Source organism: Lepidochelys kempii, chromosome 11 (genome assembly GCF_965140265.1).
Source record: "Lepidochelys kempii isolate rLepKem1 chromosome 11, rLepKem1.hap2, whole genome shotgun sequence".
In the NCBI taxonomy this organism is placed as follows: Eukaryota; Metazoa; Chordata; order Testudines; family Cheloniidae; genus Lepidochelys; species Lepidochelys kempii.
Genome location: NC_133266.1, coordinates 56,352,560 through 56,370,171, shown reverse-complemented (window position 1 = coordinate 56,370,171; position 17,612 = coordinate 56,352,560). Strand labels below are relative to the sequence as shown.

Sequence of the window (17,612 nt, the reverse complement as noted above, 5' to 3'; positions counted from 1 at the left end):
AGATGGGGCCAGCCCCAAATGGTTGCCAAAGTGCCTGCTAAATGTGCAGTTGGTGGTTTCATAGTGGGGCTCATTAGCATCATGTTCACACCCTGGAGGGAGGTAAAAGCCTCATTTGGGGCATAATCACTTGGCAAGAGTCAGCTTTTGAGACTGGTTCACTTGGAGCCCAGTGGCAGGTGAGTGATTATGACTGCTGTTTTCCCCACTGGTCCTTTTGAAGCCACCCCCGAGGAGCTGGGGCTAGAAAGGGACTGGAGGCGCTGGGCACCCTGAGGGCGGGCACCAGATGCTGCGGGCTGCGTGTGAACATCTGCCGCGGGGCGCGCCCAGTGCCCGGGACCGACGGCCAGGGGGCCACAGCGGAGCCTGCGGCAGGGGAGAGCTCGGGGCACGAGCAGCTGGAGCTACCCACAATCCCTTCCAGCACCTTGCCAGGCTGTGATGGGGCGGCGGGGGAGAGGCCCCGGGGCCCCGCCGTGCCCGGGCAGCAGCGGTCAGGGCAGGCTGTGGTGATCTTCCCGCCCGCGAGCGCGGGAAGCGCAGCGGGCGGGAGTGGCGCCCTCCCCCGCGGGGACGGCCCAGCCCTGGGCTGCGCTGCGGCTGGGAGAGCTCAGGAGTCAGCGACCCTCCTCCCTGCCCCCGGCGCCAATAGGCAGCGCTGCCCCCCTCAGGCTGCAGAGCGCAACGCGGGTCCCCCCGCCCGGTGCAGCCGCTGACTCAACCCGCTGAGGAGGTGGGGGGCGGGGAGACGAGGAGGGGCCGGGCCAGCCCCCGGGGCCGCTCATTATCCCCCGTTGTTTGTTGTGGTGGTGTTGGAAAGACAAGGGGCCGGCGCGGCAGGGCTGGGGCGCCGGCCAGCGGCAGGTTAAGCGGCCGCAGCTGCCCGCTGCAAGGACTGCATGACTCCCGCAGCCTCTCCTCGCTGCAGCCCGCCCCCTTCCCAGACCCAGAGGCTGCTGGAGGGGAGGGAGGTGCCGGTGCGTGGACGGGGAAGGGCCCTGCAGGAATCCTCGTCCTCGGCGTGCAGCTTGGCTGGAAATCCCCCTCCCCAGGATCCCCGTCTGCAGACGCTGCTGGGGGTAAGTTGAAAGGGGGCTGCGGGGGGGGGGGTGCGTGTGTGGTAGGGGGATTGGGGTGTGCGCACCCCGCTCGTCAGAGGCGGAGTCGCCTGCTGCTGCTCATTGGCTGGGTTTCCATCCCCGCGACCGTCTCTGCTGGTGTAGCAGGTAGATAGGTGGATGGAGAATGAGCTGCTTTGGTTCGCCTCCCTGGCTGTTCTGCTCATTATTACGATGCGCTTCCGTTTTTTGTGTTTGGGGTTTTTTGGTTTTTTTTTTGGTACACAAGGTGTTGGAGTTTTAAACTCTAAATGAGCCTATTTGATGAATATTCTTTGTGTCAGCCCTTCATCATAGCCAGAGGGTTAAATACCTGCATTGCTTTCCTCAGGGTTTTTTTTTTTTTTTTTTTAATATGTGGATGAAGCTGTTTCTTACGGCATGAAATAACCTGGAACTGCAGGCTTGGATGTATACATTTCCTGTGTGAAGTGCAATGGCAGATGTGTCAAGTTCCTCCATTCTCTGTCTCTTCCAGGCTCCTCAGTTTCACGTGTGCCTGTGCGGAGGAAGGCTGCATGGATTTGTTTGTGCAGGGAAAGAAAATAAAATGATTTTGGGGGGCGGGGGGGGGGGAAGTTAAGGTATAAATTTTCAGTAAACTAGTGAAATTGGTTGTTGGAACCATAAAGTTTAAAATGTAAAATAAAGGTTTGTTGAAAGGAAATTTAAATGTTGGTGATTCACAGTCACTGGAACACTAATTCAGGATAACTTCATATGAAGGACATAGGCAGCTAACTGATGCATAATCCCAGCTATAAAAATTGGTCCTTAGGCCTTTTGTCTGTTTAATTATGACTGTGACTGTTTTCTGTCTGTCACTTTGTGCATTGCATTTATCTCCTCTAGTGTTTCTCACTATTTAGTATGATATTTATTTAATGTGATTCCCAAGATCTTCTCTAGTTTCTGGCATGGGAGAAAAGTGAATGGATTGACATAAATTCCTGGTATGTTATATTGGAACTAGTGATTTTTCATGTTCATAATATTTTAATTATCTAGAAGAATAAGAACCAAACTGTTGTGTTTGTAGTCTTCTTATCACTCTGTTTATTTTCTTATGTAGCATGGAGATTATTTTTTCTTGACATGATTGATTTCTCTAGCCTCTTCTGGACAGATGTCATTACAAACCAAGAGGGTTTTTCAAAAAGGAAAGAACCATTTGTTTTTCTAAGAATCTTTATGGCCTCAGTAAAACTATAGGAGCCTATTGTGTGGGGACAATATTGATTACTTAATTTAGTACTCTGTTCATCTAATGTTGGATTGTCATCAGGAGCCTATATAGCATGTTTATAAATAAAAGGCAGACCTTATTTCTCCTTTGCTAGGAAGCTATGTAAAAGTAGCCTATATACTATACACGAATCTTCACAAAAGGCCCAATCCTGAATTCCTTCTGCACCCAAACTCCCACTTGAGCTTAAGCAATAAAGAATTAGGTCCTTACTTTACTTTAGAGCTATATAGAGCTACTTTTAGTATGTTCTGAGATGTCTTTCCTGTTTTATGTTTGCAAGAGTTATACATTTCTTTTAATCTTTGATAGTTTGTAAATATTTCAATAGAAATTCCTTGCAGCACTGAAAAATTGAAACTGATGGCATTGATAGATGAGATAAACAAAGTTCTTACTAACATACTACCCAAATGGACATTTTCCCTCCTGTTAGGCTCTATCATTACCTTTTGGAAAACTCTCTCTTAATGGGTGATTATATATGATTTGATGTACATGACTATAAAATATATCATTATTAGCCTGTCAAAGAAACATGCTAATGATCCTTTCCAATCTAAACTGTTGTGTAGGATCGAAAATTCTAAAAGATGCATAGGCTTTAAGTGACAGGTAGATGACAAAACTGACTTGCACATTTTAGAGACTACTTTTCATATTTAATCTTTCAGTGAACTATTGATTTACAACATAATCTAGCAAAACAGGATCCATGTATCATTACTGGCTTGCACTGGAATTTAACAAAGTCACCTTAAACTAGACAGTGGGCATGCATGACAATCCCTGTGGTTGATTAAAAAATAATTTTTAATTATGCTTAATAAGTCATGCTTTATAGTTGTACTTTATAGGCCTTCAGTTCATTTGTTTTTAAAAAAATCTAAACAGCCTAATCACAATTTCAAGGCAAACTTGTGGCATATCTTTCAGTCTGGCTTGTACATTACTACAGCATTTGTTTTGGCTTGGAGCCATGGAATGTCACTGAAGGGATCCCCTGCCTTCTTTAAAGGCATACTTTACCATGATGTTGCTTGTTTTCAAAGTTGATTTCTCTTACAGAAATTTTTTATTGTTTTACATTTACAATGATTTTCAAACCTGTTAAATCCAGGTTGGCGTGTCCCTTTAAGAAACTCAGTGAGTCCTTCTCTGACGTTTATGGTGGCTGTCTGCCAGAACAATATGCTGTTTTGCCAGCTTTCCTGAGAAGAAATGGAACAAATTTTGCTTTGCAAGATTAAATAGTCATACTGAATTAAAAAAAAAAAGATTGCTTTTGTAAAGCAGTTTAAAAAAAATTAAGGAATACACTATTACATTTTTCATTATGTGGAAGCAGCCAAAGGATGGTATGCTGTGTAATATATGGCATAGGAAGCTTTTTGAATACTGAACTGAAGAAACTGAGTCTGCAGATCATGCTTTTAAATAATTTTCCATGTTTTTCCTATCTTAATCCAATCCAGATTTTTCTGTTTTGTATTTTTTAAAAACCCTGTATCTGACAAAACTAACATGTTTGATCCATTATATCCATTCAGTCCCACTGACTAAAATGTAATTGCACAGACATAAGGAAAATACTTCGACAAAAATTGATTAGTAAAAAGTATTATTTAACTGACTTAAATGGGACTTAAACATATACTTAATTTTAAGCACGTTTAAGTGCTTTGCTGAGTTGGGGCCACAGAACATAGGAACTGGTGAGTTTCATATCACAGGATGAGAAAACGCCTTCAGCAAAGCCTAGTTGTGTTGATGATCTTGATACTCTCATTAAGGGCAGGGGTAGTCAACAGCTGGATTATGGGGTTTTAAATCTGGACCACCAACATGCTTTTGAATGGACCGCAAAATATTTTTAGTTACTTATTATCATTATTGTTATTGCGGTGTGGAAAATGTTTCTCTGGAGTCTGGTCCTTGACTATACCTTCATCAAGAAATTTGGACCTTGACAAAAAATAATTGACTATTCCTGTACTAGGGGGGTGTACTTATAGATCTTGTCTGCAAGTCCCCTATTGATAGTGAAAACTCTCTGTTATGGCAAAGGGGTTGCAGGGCATTCCAGCTATTCATATGCCAAGATGAAAGTTAACTTCCGTGCCCAAAATATAGAACTACGGGTTAAGAAGCTTAATAAAATTCAGTGAGCTGTTCCATGGTACTAGGTTCTAGAGAGAGAATCTGAAACAGGCTTGGGCCTGAAGTGAATTGTGCTCTTCGTCACTGCCCTGAATGCTTTATGAAGGTACATAGGATGAGTCCTCAAACTTAACTGGAAAATGAGATTTGGCTTGCATTATGCATAAACCTTTCTTCAACGAAAGAGGGCGTAGAGGACTGTTGGTAAGAAGTGGTTGCTGTCCACTGTGAGGTTTGTGGGCGTTTGGGAGGATGTGCAGGGTTATTTGCTAGATCTGATGTAGAGTTTCAGTAGAAGACTGAGCTATTGCAAGTTTTTGCAGCATATGCTAGTTCATTATGCTTTTTAGGTAATGACACAGGAGGCTTTTGCCCAGTCATATTAGTGCCCTTGCAGTGTTGAGAAGTACATGATTAACTGTTATCATTCATATTTATTTTGATATATGGATTTAGTACCTGAGAAGAGTGCCAGATCAACTTTTCTGGAAACTGAAGTCTCTTGTGTATCTGCAGAACAAGTATAACACAGAAAGTAGTTCAAGCTTCCTCTGCTGCTACCTCCAGTATGTCTCATTCTTGATCTGGAGGGCTGCCTCCAGTGGAGAGACTGGGTTGAGTCTCTGTGCCTGTTCAGTTCATGGTTTTCTGCTGAGATGGTCAATTTTGTTGGCAGCTGTGGTGAAGGTTTATGTAACATGGACACTTGTATAGATAGGCTATTACTGGCATTTGAAGCACCCCACCACCTGTCCATGTAAAATACCTGAAAAATATAATTGATTGATGGGTAATCTGAGCTGCTTACTCTTCCCCCCCCCACCCCTCTGCCAGAGAGCAAGTTTGGTGATCCTTAACCTAATAAATAGCTTGTTTCTCCAACCTTTGTACAGCTATTGGAACACAATAGAGGAACCCCCTTGGGAACTGAGTAAAGAACAAACAATTGTCATATGAAAAGAGATCAGCTGAGCTGTTAAGTCTCTTTTGGAGCCAACTACTGCCCATTCAAAGTTGAAAAAAAACATGTGTAATGTTCTGTTTGTGAATCAGCGTATTGGGCACAAATATTTGTCTTTTTTTTTTTTTTTAAACAATTCAACATGTGGCATTTTAGCCATGCAACCTCTAATAACAGTGTCATGTACCCTTAATATTTTAATTTGGTCACTTGTATAGAATATCAGGAAAAAATATTGGTTAGCAACAGCTGATGTTTGGATGCTGAGCCCACCTGAATGTTGTATGGAGGGAGGACAGGTAATTGTGGCTTCATTTGTTCTGTGGCTGAGTGGGAAGCTTCATCGCCATTCGTTCTCAGCAAGCTGAAAATCAGTCCTGCTGTTTAAATGCATTGTGCAAGAGAAATATAGCATCACTAGTTTAAAAGTTTCCTGAAGACTAAGACTGTAATTATAGGAGCCCAAAGACAGAAATAAAAATCCCTTTTCTCCAATAATAAACAGCATCTTAAAGAAACCCCACAGAATAATGTTCCAAGTCACCCTTGTCTGAAAAAGTAGCCACAGTAAGGAAAAAAAGAGATGCAGGTGAGTGTGATGGCTGAAGTCAGCGGTCCTTACAGTTAGTAGAATGGATCAGTCATAGCCTGGTGGGAAGCAATGAGCCCTTGTTCTGGACACAGCAGTGAAATGAGGACAGACACACAGATGCTTTTAAGTGGCAGGCTGCAACTTTTATTAAACTTACATACAGGGCAGGTGGGCTACCTGAGTAACCTGACCATCACCCATACTCTCCTATAGCAGGCATTGAAGTGATTTCAGTGCTGGGCTACAGGGCTACTGCCATATAACCCATGACTCAGGCTAGTCTGGCTCCCAGCTCATTCGGAGTACTACAGCTCTGCTGCCTGCCCCGCAATGGGGACAGACGGTGTAGAAGGGTGGGACCTTGACCTGTGAGGGTGAGACCTGGTGGTCCTATCCCATCAGCCCAAAGCCCATCAGCAAAAGCCCAGATCTTACATCTGGGAACTGTTCTTTTTTTTTTTTCTTTTAACTGTACTGGAAACTGGCCTTAAGTTGTGACAAGTTAACAACTCAACCAAATACCTCAGTTAGGTACTAAGTAGGTTCTTTGGTACTTGGTTGAGTTGAAGGTGCTGTGACAACAGCAAAAAACTCCCTGGGCCTCTGCCAGTTGTCTTGTGGGAGAAGAAATTCCTTTCTGAACCCAAACAGATGATTAGCTAGACTTGCAGCATCTGCCAGTTTGGTTTCCCTAACTAGGTGGGTAGGGTGGGGCTGCTGGAATGGAGCCAAAAGAGGCTCCACATGGCTTCTGGTTAAATCCCTGGAGCTGGGTTGCAAGGGCCAACTAGCACTCCTACCCACCAACTCGCCAGTGGGTTCCAGAGACTACAAGGTGGGGGTGGGAGGGGAAGAGTAGGAGGGAGAGAGCTATCTAGTGTCCTTCACTGAGTGTCTCTCTCCCTTGGAGCTGACGGTGAAGGGGGACAGCCCTCACAACATCCAGTTCCCCAACCTGTTGAGGCAGGAGGGTGCATTTGATCTGGACAGGCGAAATTAGGACAGAGATATGGATGGATTTTAAGCGTCAAGCCATAACTTGTGGCCTTCCCCTCCACAAAGGGGACAGAGAGTGTCAAAGGTTGGAGACCTTTCCCTGCAAGGGCCACAATGTCTTACCTTGGCACAATCCTGCTTGTTTCACAACTTGCTCATGCATTCCCCATATTAAAACAGTGTTAAGATATAGTAGATTGAACTTTAGTCATGAACTATCTGAATATCCCTTTAAATCCATCAGTAAGCAACAATTAGTAAATAAAAACTAAGTTAACAAGCTTTGTTTTCTGCTTCTGTAGATGTTTGATTTCTTTTACATTTGTTGATAAACCTATATGTGTAAAGAAAATCAATATAAGGAAATTTTTAATTTAAAATAAATAGTGCATACTCTTGATATTGGTATGTTATAAGGTTCTTGGTTCAGGCAAGGAAGGACCCCTCATATTAGTCTCTTTCACTCACATAAATTGATCTTTCCAGTGGTGCTCTAAGTGATACCATCGACTTGAAATCTAATCATTTAAAAAACACCAGTTACTTTCACATACACACACAGGTGGAAAGCAGAGAAACTGAGTACATATATACAGTGTTGTTAAATGCACAAAGCATTAAACTGGAAAAAAAATGGAGAAACACATTTGTCATAAATATAAAGGGAAGGGTAAACCCCTTTGAAATCCCTCCTGGCCAGGGGAAAGCTCCTCTCACCTGTAAAGGGTTAAGAAGCTAAAGGTAACCTTGCTGGCACCTGACCAAAATGACCAATGAGGAGACAAGATACTTTCAAAAGTTGGGAGGAGGGAGAGAAACAAAGGGTCTGGGTCTGTCTGTATGCTGCTCTTGCCAGGGACAGAACAGGAATGGAGTCTTAGAACTTTTAGTAAGTAATCTAGCTAGGTATGTGTTAGATTATGATTTCTTTAAATGGCTGAGAAAAGAATTGTGCTGAATAGAATAACTATTTCTGTCTGTGTATCTTTTTTGTAACTTAAGGTTTTGCCTAGAGGGGTTCTCTATGTTTTTGAATCTAATTACCCGTAAGATATCTACCATCCTGATTTTACAGGGGGGATTTCTTTATTTCTATTTACTTCTATTTTTTATTAAAAGTCTTCTTGTAAAAAACTGAATGCTTTTTCATTGTTCTCAGATCCAAGGGTTTGGGTCTGTGGTCACCTATGCAAATTGGTGAGGCTTTTTATCCAACATTTCCCAGGAAAGGGGGGGTGCAAGTGTTGGGAGGATTGTTCATTGTTCTTAAGATCCAAGGGTCTGGGTCTGTAGTCACCTAGGCAAATTGGTGAGGCTTTTTACCAAACCTTGTCCAGGAAGTGGGGTGCAGGGTTTTGGGAAGTATTTTGGGGGGAAGGACGCGTCCAAACAGCTCTTCCCCAGTAACCAGTATTAGTTTGGTGGTGGTAGCGGCCAGTCCAAGGACAACGGGTGGAATATTTTGTACCTTGGGGAAGTTTTGACCTAAGCTGGTAAAGATAAGCGTAGGAGGTTTTTCATGCAGGTCCTCACATCTGTACCCTAGAGTTCAGAGTGGGGGAGGAACCTTGACATGGTGGCATAGTGGTGGGATTAACCTGAAATCATTTTGAGATCCAGTTGAGATTTTTTGAACTAGAAATACAGATTTTAAAAAGAAATTTTTTTTTCCTTTGGAAAGGAAGTCCAGAAAGCAGTTGAAACTAAAAGCAGATTGTTTTTTCTCTGCTTTGTGGCCAAGCAGAGACAAAAGGGGATTATCTTGTGAATTGCAGGTTTTCTTTGCCTGGAGGCAGGGTACTTAACTCCTGCAGGGAAATTCACAGTCTTCCAACCCAGAGGTTTTTTTTTCTTTTCTTCCTAAAAGTAAATAGGGGGTGTGTGCTCTACCCATTTGCTTTTTCTTTGGGCTGGGTAAGCAGGTTTCCAAGTAGTTGGAGGTTTTTTGCTTTAATTTGGGCCCAGGGACAAGGGAATTGTCTTTTTCTGTAGGCTGACAGTCACTATCAGAGAATAGGTATTCTATTCCAGCGCAGCAAAATTTTACAGCCATGTTTTGTTTATTTCTAAACCTCGGGTGTAAAGTTAGTTAAAAACGGAGAGGTTAGAATGACCAAATCCTCAGCTCGACTACAGCTGGAATTAGCCAAATTTCAGGCTGAGGAAAAACAAAGGGAACATGAAAGACAGATAGAACTCATGCGGCTGGAGAAGGAGGTACAGGAGGCTGCCCACAAGAGGGAAATGGAGGCAAGGAAGCATGTGGAGGAGGAGAAGGAAAAAGAGAGGAAGCATGTGGAGGAGGTGGAGAGGATAAAGGCCCAGCAGAATATACCAACAAACCCTAGCGATCCTTCTCCAGGTACCACTTCCCATCCCAGAAAGTTCCCCACCTACAAGGCAGGTGATGATACTGAGGCCTTCTTAGAAAACTTCGAAAGGGCCTGCCTTGGGTACAACATCTCTAGTGACCAATACATGGTAGAGCTGAGGCCGCAGCTCAGTGGACCCTTAGCTGAGGTGGCAGCTGAAATGCCTAAAGAACATATGAACAAGTATGAACTGTTTAAATCCAAGGCGAGAGTCAGAATGGGGATAACACCCGAGCAGTCTCGTCGGAGGTTCCGAGCCCTAAGGTGGAAACCAGACATGTCATTTACCCGACATGCCTACCACATTGTGAAACATTGGGATGCCTGGATATCAGAAGCAAGTGTTGACTCTCCAGTAAATTTGCCCTTCCTAATGCAAATGGAACAATTCTTAGAGGGTGTTCCTGAGGAAATAGAAAGATACATCCTAGACGGGAAGCCCAAAACTGTAATCGAGGCAGGAGAGATTGGAGCCAGATGGGTGGAGGTGGCAGAGAAGAAGAAAACTGGTTGCAGTTGGAGCGGAGACCAGAAGGGACCACCCCAGACCACACCCTATTACCGGGGGCCGCCCAAAGCCCCACCTACCTCCCAAAGAACCCTCCAGACCCCTTATCGTCCCACCACCCCGTTCTCCAGCAACCCTCCTCGCCCCAGTGACCCGTCAGCTGGACGATGTTTTAAATGTAATGAGCTGGGGCATGTAAAGGCCAACTGCCCCAAGAACCCCAACAGATTACAGTTCATTGCACCGGAATCACACCAGAGGTCCACAGGCCCAGATACCTCCCAGATACCCTTGGAGCAGAGGGAAACTGTGAGTGTGGGCGGGAAGAAGGTCACCGCGTGGAGGGACACCGGAGCACAAGTGTCAGCTATCCATGCTTCCTTAGTAGACCCCAGTTTAATCAACCCAGAGATCCAAGTGACAATTCAACCCTTCAAGTCCAACTCTTTCAATTTGCCTACAGCCAAGTTGCCTGTCCAGTACAAGGGCTGGTCAGGAATGTGGACTTTTGCAGTCTATGATGATTATCCCATCCCCATGCTGTTGGGGGAAGACTTGGCCAAGCATGTGAAGCAGGCCAAGAGGGTGGGAACGGTCACCCGCGGCCAGGCTAAACAAGCCGTGAGGCCTAGCTCTGTTCCGGAAACTTCTATCAGGACCCAGTCAGAGGTGATGGACCCGGACCCCAGGCCAATGTCTGCAACAGCAGTAGTGGATCCAGTCCCAGAGACCCAGACGGAACCAGTCCCAGAACCGGAACCAGCCGAACAACCAACACCAGACCCCGTGTCAGCACTGAATCCAGTACTTGCAACCTCAACACCAGAGGGCCCCACCGAACCTGAACTGGCAGCAGCCGATAACCCTACACAAGAGGCTCAGCTGGAGCCTGAATCCCAACATAGTGCACCAGCGGAGAGCGGTTCACAGTCAACAGAAACCGCTCCATCCCCTATATCGCTTCCAGAGGGACCAAGCCTAGGTCCACAATCCAATGAGGAACTGATGTCTCCAGCATCAAGGGAACAGTTCCAGACCGAACAGGAAGCAGATGAAAGCCTCCAGAGAGCTTGGACGGCGGCACGGAGCAACCCACCGCCTCTCAGCTCTTCTAATCGATCCAGGTTTGTTGTAGAAAGAGGACTTTTATACAAGGAAACTCTTTCTGGGGGACACCAGGAAGACTGGCATCCTCAGAGACAGTTGGTAGTTCCAACTAAATACCGGGCCAAGCTCTTGAGCTTAGCCCATGATCACCCTAGTGGCCATGCTGGGGTGAACAGGACAAAAGACCGTTTGGGGGTGGTCATTCCACTGGGAGGGAATGGGCAAGGATGTTTCTACCTATGTCCAGTCTTGTGAGGTGTGCCAAAGAGTGGGAAAACCCCAAGACCAGGTCAAAGCCCCTCTCCAGCCACTCCCCATCATTGAAGTTCCATTTCAGCGAGTAGCTGTGGATATTCTGGGTCCTTTTCCGAAAAAGACACCCAGAGGAAAGCAGTACATACTGACTTTCATGGATTTTGCCACCCGATGGCCGGAAGCAGTAGCTCTAAGCAACACCAGGGCTAAAAGTGTGTGCCAGGCACTAGCAGACATTTTTGCCAGGGTAGGTTGGCCCTCCGACATCCTCACAGATGCAGGGACTAATTTCCTGGCAGGAACTATGGAAAACCTTTGGGAAGCTCATGGGGTAAATCACTTGGTTGCCACTCCTTACCATCATCAAACAAATGGCATGGTGGAGAAGTTTAATGGAACTTTGGGGGCCATGATACGTAAATTCGTAAATGAGCACTCCAATGATTGGGACCTAGTATTGCAGCAGTTGCTCTTTACCTACAGAGCTGTACCACATCCCAGTTTAGGGTTTTCCCCATTTGAACTTGTATATGGCCGTGAGGTTAAGGGGCCATTGCAGTTGGTAAAGCAGCAATGGGAGGGATTTACACCTTCTCCAGGAACTAATATTCTGGACTTTGTAACCAACCTACAAAACACCCTCCGAACCTCTTTAGCCCTTGCTAAAGAAAACTTACAGGATGCTCAAAAAGAGCAAAAAGCCTGGTATGATAAACATGCCAGAGAGCGTCCTTCAAAGTAGGGGACCAGGTCATGGTCTTAAAGGCGCTCCAGGCCCATAAAATGGAAGCATCGTGGGAAGGGCCATTCATGGTCCAGGAGCGCCTGGGAGCTGTTAATTATCTCATAGCATTCCCCACCTCCAACCGAAAGCCTAAGGTGTACCATATTAATTCTCTAAAGCCCTTTTATTCCAGAGAATTAAAGGTTTGTCAGTTTACAGCCCAGGGAGGAGACGACGCTGAGTGGCCTGAAGGTGTTTACTACGAAGGGAAATGTGCTGGTGGTGTGGAAGAGGTGAACCTCTCCATGACCCTTGGGCGTATGCAGCGACAGCAGATCCAGGAGCTGTGCACTAGCTACGCGCCAACGTTCTCAGCCACCCCAGGACTGACTGAACGGGCATACCACTCCATTGACACAGGTAATGCTCACCCAATTAGGGTCCAACCTTACCGGGTGTCTCCTCAAGCTAAAACTGCTATAGAACGGGAGATCCAGGATATGTTACAGATGGGTGTAATCCGCCCCTCTGAAAGTGCATGGGCATCTCCAGTGGTTCTAGTTCCCAAACCAGATGGGGAAATACGTTTTTGCGTGGACTACCGTAAGCTAAATGCTGTAACTCGCCCAGACAACTATCCAATGCCACGCATAGATGAACTATTAGAGAAACTGGGACAGGCCCAGTTCATCTCTACCTTGGACTTAACCAAGGGGTACTGGCAGGTACCGCTAGATGAATCTGCCAAGGAAAGGTCAGCCTTCATCACACATCTCGGGCTGTATGAATTTAATGTACTCCCTTTCGGGCTGCGAAATGCACCCGCCACTTTCCAAAGACTTGTAGATGGTCCCCTAGCGGGATTAGGAGAATATGCAGTCGCCTACCTTGACAATGTGGCCATATTTTCGGATTCCTGGGCAGACCATCTGGAACATCTACAAAAAGTCCTTGAGCACATAAGGGAGGCAGGACTAACTGTTAAGGCTAAGAAGTGTCAAATAGGCCTAAACAGAGTGACTTACCTTGGACACCAGGTGGGTCAAGGAACTATCAGCCCCCTACAGGCCAAAGTGGATGCTATCCAAAAGTGGCCTGTCCCAAAGTCAAAGAAACAGGTTCAATCCTTCTTAGGCTTGGCCAGTTATTACAGACGATTTGTACCGCACTACAGCCAAATCGCTGCCCCACTGACAGACCTAACCAAAAAGAAACAGCCAAATGCTGTTCAGTGGACCGGAAAGTGTCAGAAGGCCTTTAACAAGCTTAAAGCGACACTCATGTCTGACCCTGTACTAAGGGCCCCAGACTTTGACAAACCATTCCTAGTAACCACAGATGCGTCCGAGCGTGGTGTGGGAGCAGTTTTAATGCAGAAGGGACCTGATCAAGAATTCCACCCTGTAGTGTTTCTCAGCAAAAAACTGTCTGAGAGGGAAAGCAACTGGTCAGTCACTGAAAAAGAATGTTATGCCATTGTCTATGCTCTGGAAAAGCTACGCCCATATGTTTGGGGACGGCGTTTCCACCTGCAAACTGACCATGCTGCACTGAAGTGGCTTCACACCGTCAAAGAAACTAACAAAAAACTTCTTCGGTGGAGTTTAGCTCTCCAAGATTTTGATTTCGACATCCAACACATCTCAGGAGCTTCTAACAAAGTGGCTGATGCACTCTCCCGGGAAAGTTTCCCAGAATCAACTGGTTAAAATCATCCTTGAGATGTGGAAAATATTGTTAGTCTTTATGTACTTGGTAGTATATTTAGAGATGCATGTGTCTTATTAACTCTGTTTTCCTAGAGCTCCAGGAAGAAATCCCAGCCAGTGTTTCACCCTAGCTGAGATTTGGGGGGCGTGTCATAAATATAAAGGGAAGGGTAAACCCCTTTGAAGTCCCTCCTGGCCAGGGGAAAGCTCCTCTCACCTGTAAAGGGTTAAGAAGCTAAAGGTAACCTCGCTGGCACCTGACCAAAATGACCAATGAGGAGACAAGATACTTTCAAAAGTTGGGAGGAGGGAGAGAAACAAAGGGTCTGGGTCTGTCTGTATGCTGCTCTTGCCAGGGACAGAACAGGAATGGAGTCTTAGAACTTTTAGTAAGTAATCTAGCTAGGTATGTGTTAGATTATGATTTCTTTAAATGGCTGAGAAAAGAATTGTGCTGAATAGAATAACTATTTCTGTCTGTGTATCTTTTTTGTAACTTAAGGTTTTGCCTAGAGGGGTTCTCTATGTTTTTGAATCTAATTACCCGTAAGATATCTACCATCCTGATTTTACAGGGGGGATTTCTTTATTTCTATTTACTTCTATTTTTTATTAAAAGTCTTCTTGTAAAAAACTGAATGCTTTTTCATTGTTCTCAGATCCAAGGGTTTGGGTCTGTGGTCACCTATGCAAATTGGTGAGGCTTTTTATCCAACATTTCCCAGGAAAGGGGGGGTGCAAGTGTTGGGAGGATTGTTCATTGTTCTTAAGATCCAAGGGTCTGGGTCTGTAGTCACCTAGGCAAATTGGTGAGGCTTTTTACCAAACCTTGTCCAGGAAGTGGGGTGCAAGGTTTTGGGAAGTATTTTGGGGGGAAGGACGCGTCCAAACAGCTCTTCCCCAGTAACCAGTATTAGTTTGGTGGTGGTAGCGGCCAGTCCAAGGACAACGGGTGGAATATTTTGTACCTTGGGGAAGTTTTGACCTAAGCTGGTAAAGATAAGCTTAGGAGGTTTTTCATGCAGGTCCCCACATCTGTACCCTAGAGTTCAGAGTGGGGGAGGAACCTTGACAACATTTTTTTCCTCTAGTCTTTCATCTGTAGTAGTTAAGTTGCAGGTGTTACAAGTAACTATAATATTTAAATGTTTTTCTGACAAATGTGATAAGTTAATGACATCCCTTTAATAGCAAATGAGACATTGTTAGGTGCATATATCCATGTATTAAAGTTAATTAAACAAGTATACATTGGTTAAACATATGTGAGGCTCATCTTTTTTCGAAATAGAGTAGGTTGCTTACTTTCATAAATGGTAATTCTGCAGCGCTCAGTATTCCAAATGCCTCAGAAATAAGAAAAGCCAAGAGCTTGAACTTCAGTACTGAAGGAGAAAAAGAGTTGGCTGGAGCTCTCTCACAGAACACTCTGATTGTGTATGTGTGGTTGATATTGAAAAGATAAAAAGCCACATCTAAAGAGTAAAACATTTCTCTTTCAGCCAGATCAGTCTAGTGCATTCTCATGTGGGCTGTAGTTCAACTGTAGTGAGTCTTATTTCTCAAATAATTATTTTGGAGCTGAGTACACAGCCCTTACTTAAATTGAGTAATGCTTTCTCCTGCAAATAGTTCCATTCAGAACTGAGCTCTTTATTCAGAATGGATTCTTTTATTAATAAAGAATTCCACTTAAGGAAAAAGAGAAATGTTGTTGTTGCAGGACTGATCTTTTACTTTTACTCATGGGTAAATTCATGTATTTTTATTCTTTGCAGTCTTCTGAATGACCCTAAATTTACCATAAATTTAAAAACACTTAACTGGATGAGTTGGGATTTTGGTAATGAAGCTTTCGCTTCTAGGTTGGTCGTTTGAATCTCATTGCTAGTGACCAAAAGTTTTAACCATTTAATGGCTGTTCTGTGGCCTGTGAAAAATAAGTTAGATGATTTGAAAGAAGAGGGTGTGTGTCTGTGTGTGTTTCACATCGTCATGTTTTTTAATTCAAGCCTTTCTAGACATAACATTTGCTTGAAAAAAAGAAACAAATAAGCCAGATTTTCACTTGATGTAAAGTGGCCTAGCTCTTTCTGGAGCTATACCAATTTACAACAGTTCATGATCAGGCCAGTTTCAATTATTAGCCAGACTAGCATCACCCAGTGTGATTTGATGTAATGTACCAGTTCTCTTTTTCTTTGTCATTTTGTTTTGATTTTTGAAGACACTACAATGTATTTCCATAATAGCAAACTTGCTTTGAAAATGCTATGAGATATGGTTAGTCTCTCTGGAAATTTACTACAGAGAAAATACCAAAATAAATTGCATTCAACAAATATGGAATTAACACTGTTACATACAGCAAAAATGTTTTATAATACATCTTTTTGTTTTTTCCTATGAAGAGTTTCATTACTGGGGCATTTTGTTATAGCTAGTCTAATTTTTGCTGGACTTTAAAAAAACAAAAAAAAACCCCAACAACAACAACAAAACCTTAAGTCTATAAGGACTTGAGAGAAAATATTTTAATTCATTAAAATGTAAATGTACATAATATTTTGCATTTCTGTAACTATTTGAAAAACTTCCATACCGTACAAGTACAATGCATGCTTGTGATGTTTCTTGTCAATCCATTGACTGGAATTAGCCATAGTTGTTATGTAACTTATGGAGTATGAATATTCTTGCAGTGCGGCTTGCTATTTTAATTCTGTGACCACACATTCATCTACAGGTAGTGGTAGACAAACTGTGTGCCTGGAATGTTGGGTGTTTTTTTTGTTTTTGTTTTTTTTGTTTGTTTATATGTGACAGGGATATATAAGTATGTAGGATGTCAGCCCTGCTGATCCATTTATGGTAGATTCTAGCCATGGTAGTAGGGTCTGGATAGGGTGAGTAACTATGCTTCTTTTTCCTGCCAAGCTCTGTTTGTGTTCTGACTCCTCAGAGAGTGGCAGTTAACATTTAACTTTCCCCAAATATTGCTGCTGCTCTCCCATATGTCTGCAACAGGTATGCTGCCTCCTGGTGATCCTCCTAGCTTTTGCTTCCCGCTCCTAGCCTGCATCTCCAGGAACGTGTTTTATGGATTGGAAAAATTGATTATTTAGAGAAGGTGCATCCACCGTGGCTGCTCCCTTTCACCGTGTGCGTGAGGCGGGGGAGCAGAGAACTTTTAGGGTCTGAAAAATACCTAGACAGTGTTTTTAAAGGCTTTGCCTGGACATGTATTTTATCAAACAGAAATTGTTATTGGTCTTCCTCCAACTCCGTTACAGCAAATAAAGCCTAGGAAGCAGGACTAAACACAGAAATATTTAGCAACCACAACTTGTTTCACAACACTTCTAAAATCTCTTTCGGATTCAGAGAAAAGCTAAAAGTGCATAGGCACACACAGAGTGTCACCTGAAAGTGAATTTTAGTTTCAACGAAAACTGGAAAGCATCAAAGCCATTACTGAGTTTAAAAGAAACAAACCCTTAAGGCTATTTTTAGGACTTTTTTTGTGCACATATAATTCCAGAATAACATTTTTCAGGTAACTGGTCAATAACTGGCAACGTATTCTTAGCACATAGATTTTCTCACAGGTAGTGCCTACAAAGGCCCTTCAGTAGTGACTGCCTTTTTTTGTTAGGACAGTGACGCCCTGATTTTTAAACTGTCTCTGAACTCCTTATACTGTAGAACCTTAGAGCTATGAACACCTCGGGAATGGAGGTTGATCAGAACTCTGAAATGTTCATAACTCTGAACAAAATGTTATGGTTATTCTGTACTGTACTGAATTGGTTTTTTTTTTTTTTTTGGTCGCTGCTGCTGCTGCCTGATTGCGTACTTCCA

General features: G+C 43.9%; 1 protein-coding gene across 5 annotated transcripts in view; it reads left to right on the top strand.

The window, feature by feature from the left end:
• Nucleotides 1-523: 523 nt before the first annotated feature.
• Nucleotides 524-17,612, top strand: part of HECW2 (HECT, C2 and WW domain containing E3 ubiquitin protein ligase 2) — a 265,113-nt gene continuing 248,024 nt past the window's right edge. For 2 of the 5 annotated variants that reach the window (XM_073306251.1, XM_073306250.1), the window contains exon 1: nt 529-1,082. The gene's annotated coding sequence lies outside the window, so the exon portion shown is untranslated. Of the gene's footprint in view, nt 1,083-17,612 lie in introns of all 5 variants that reach the window. The other 3 variants (XM_073306254.1, XM_073306252.1, XM_073306249.1) reach the window with 3 other exon arrangements.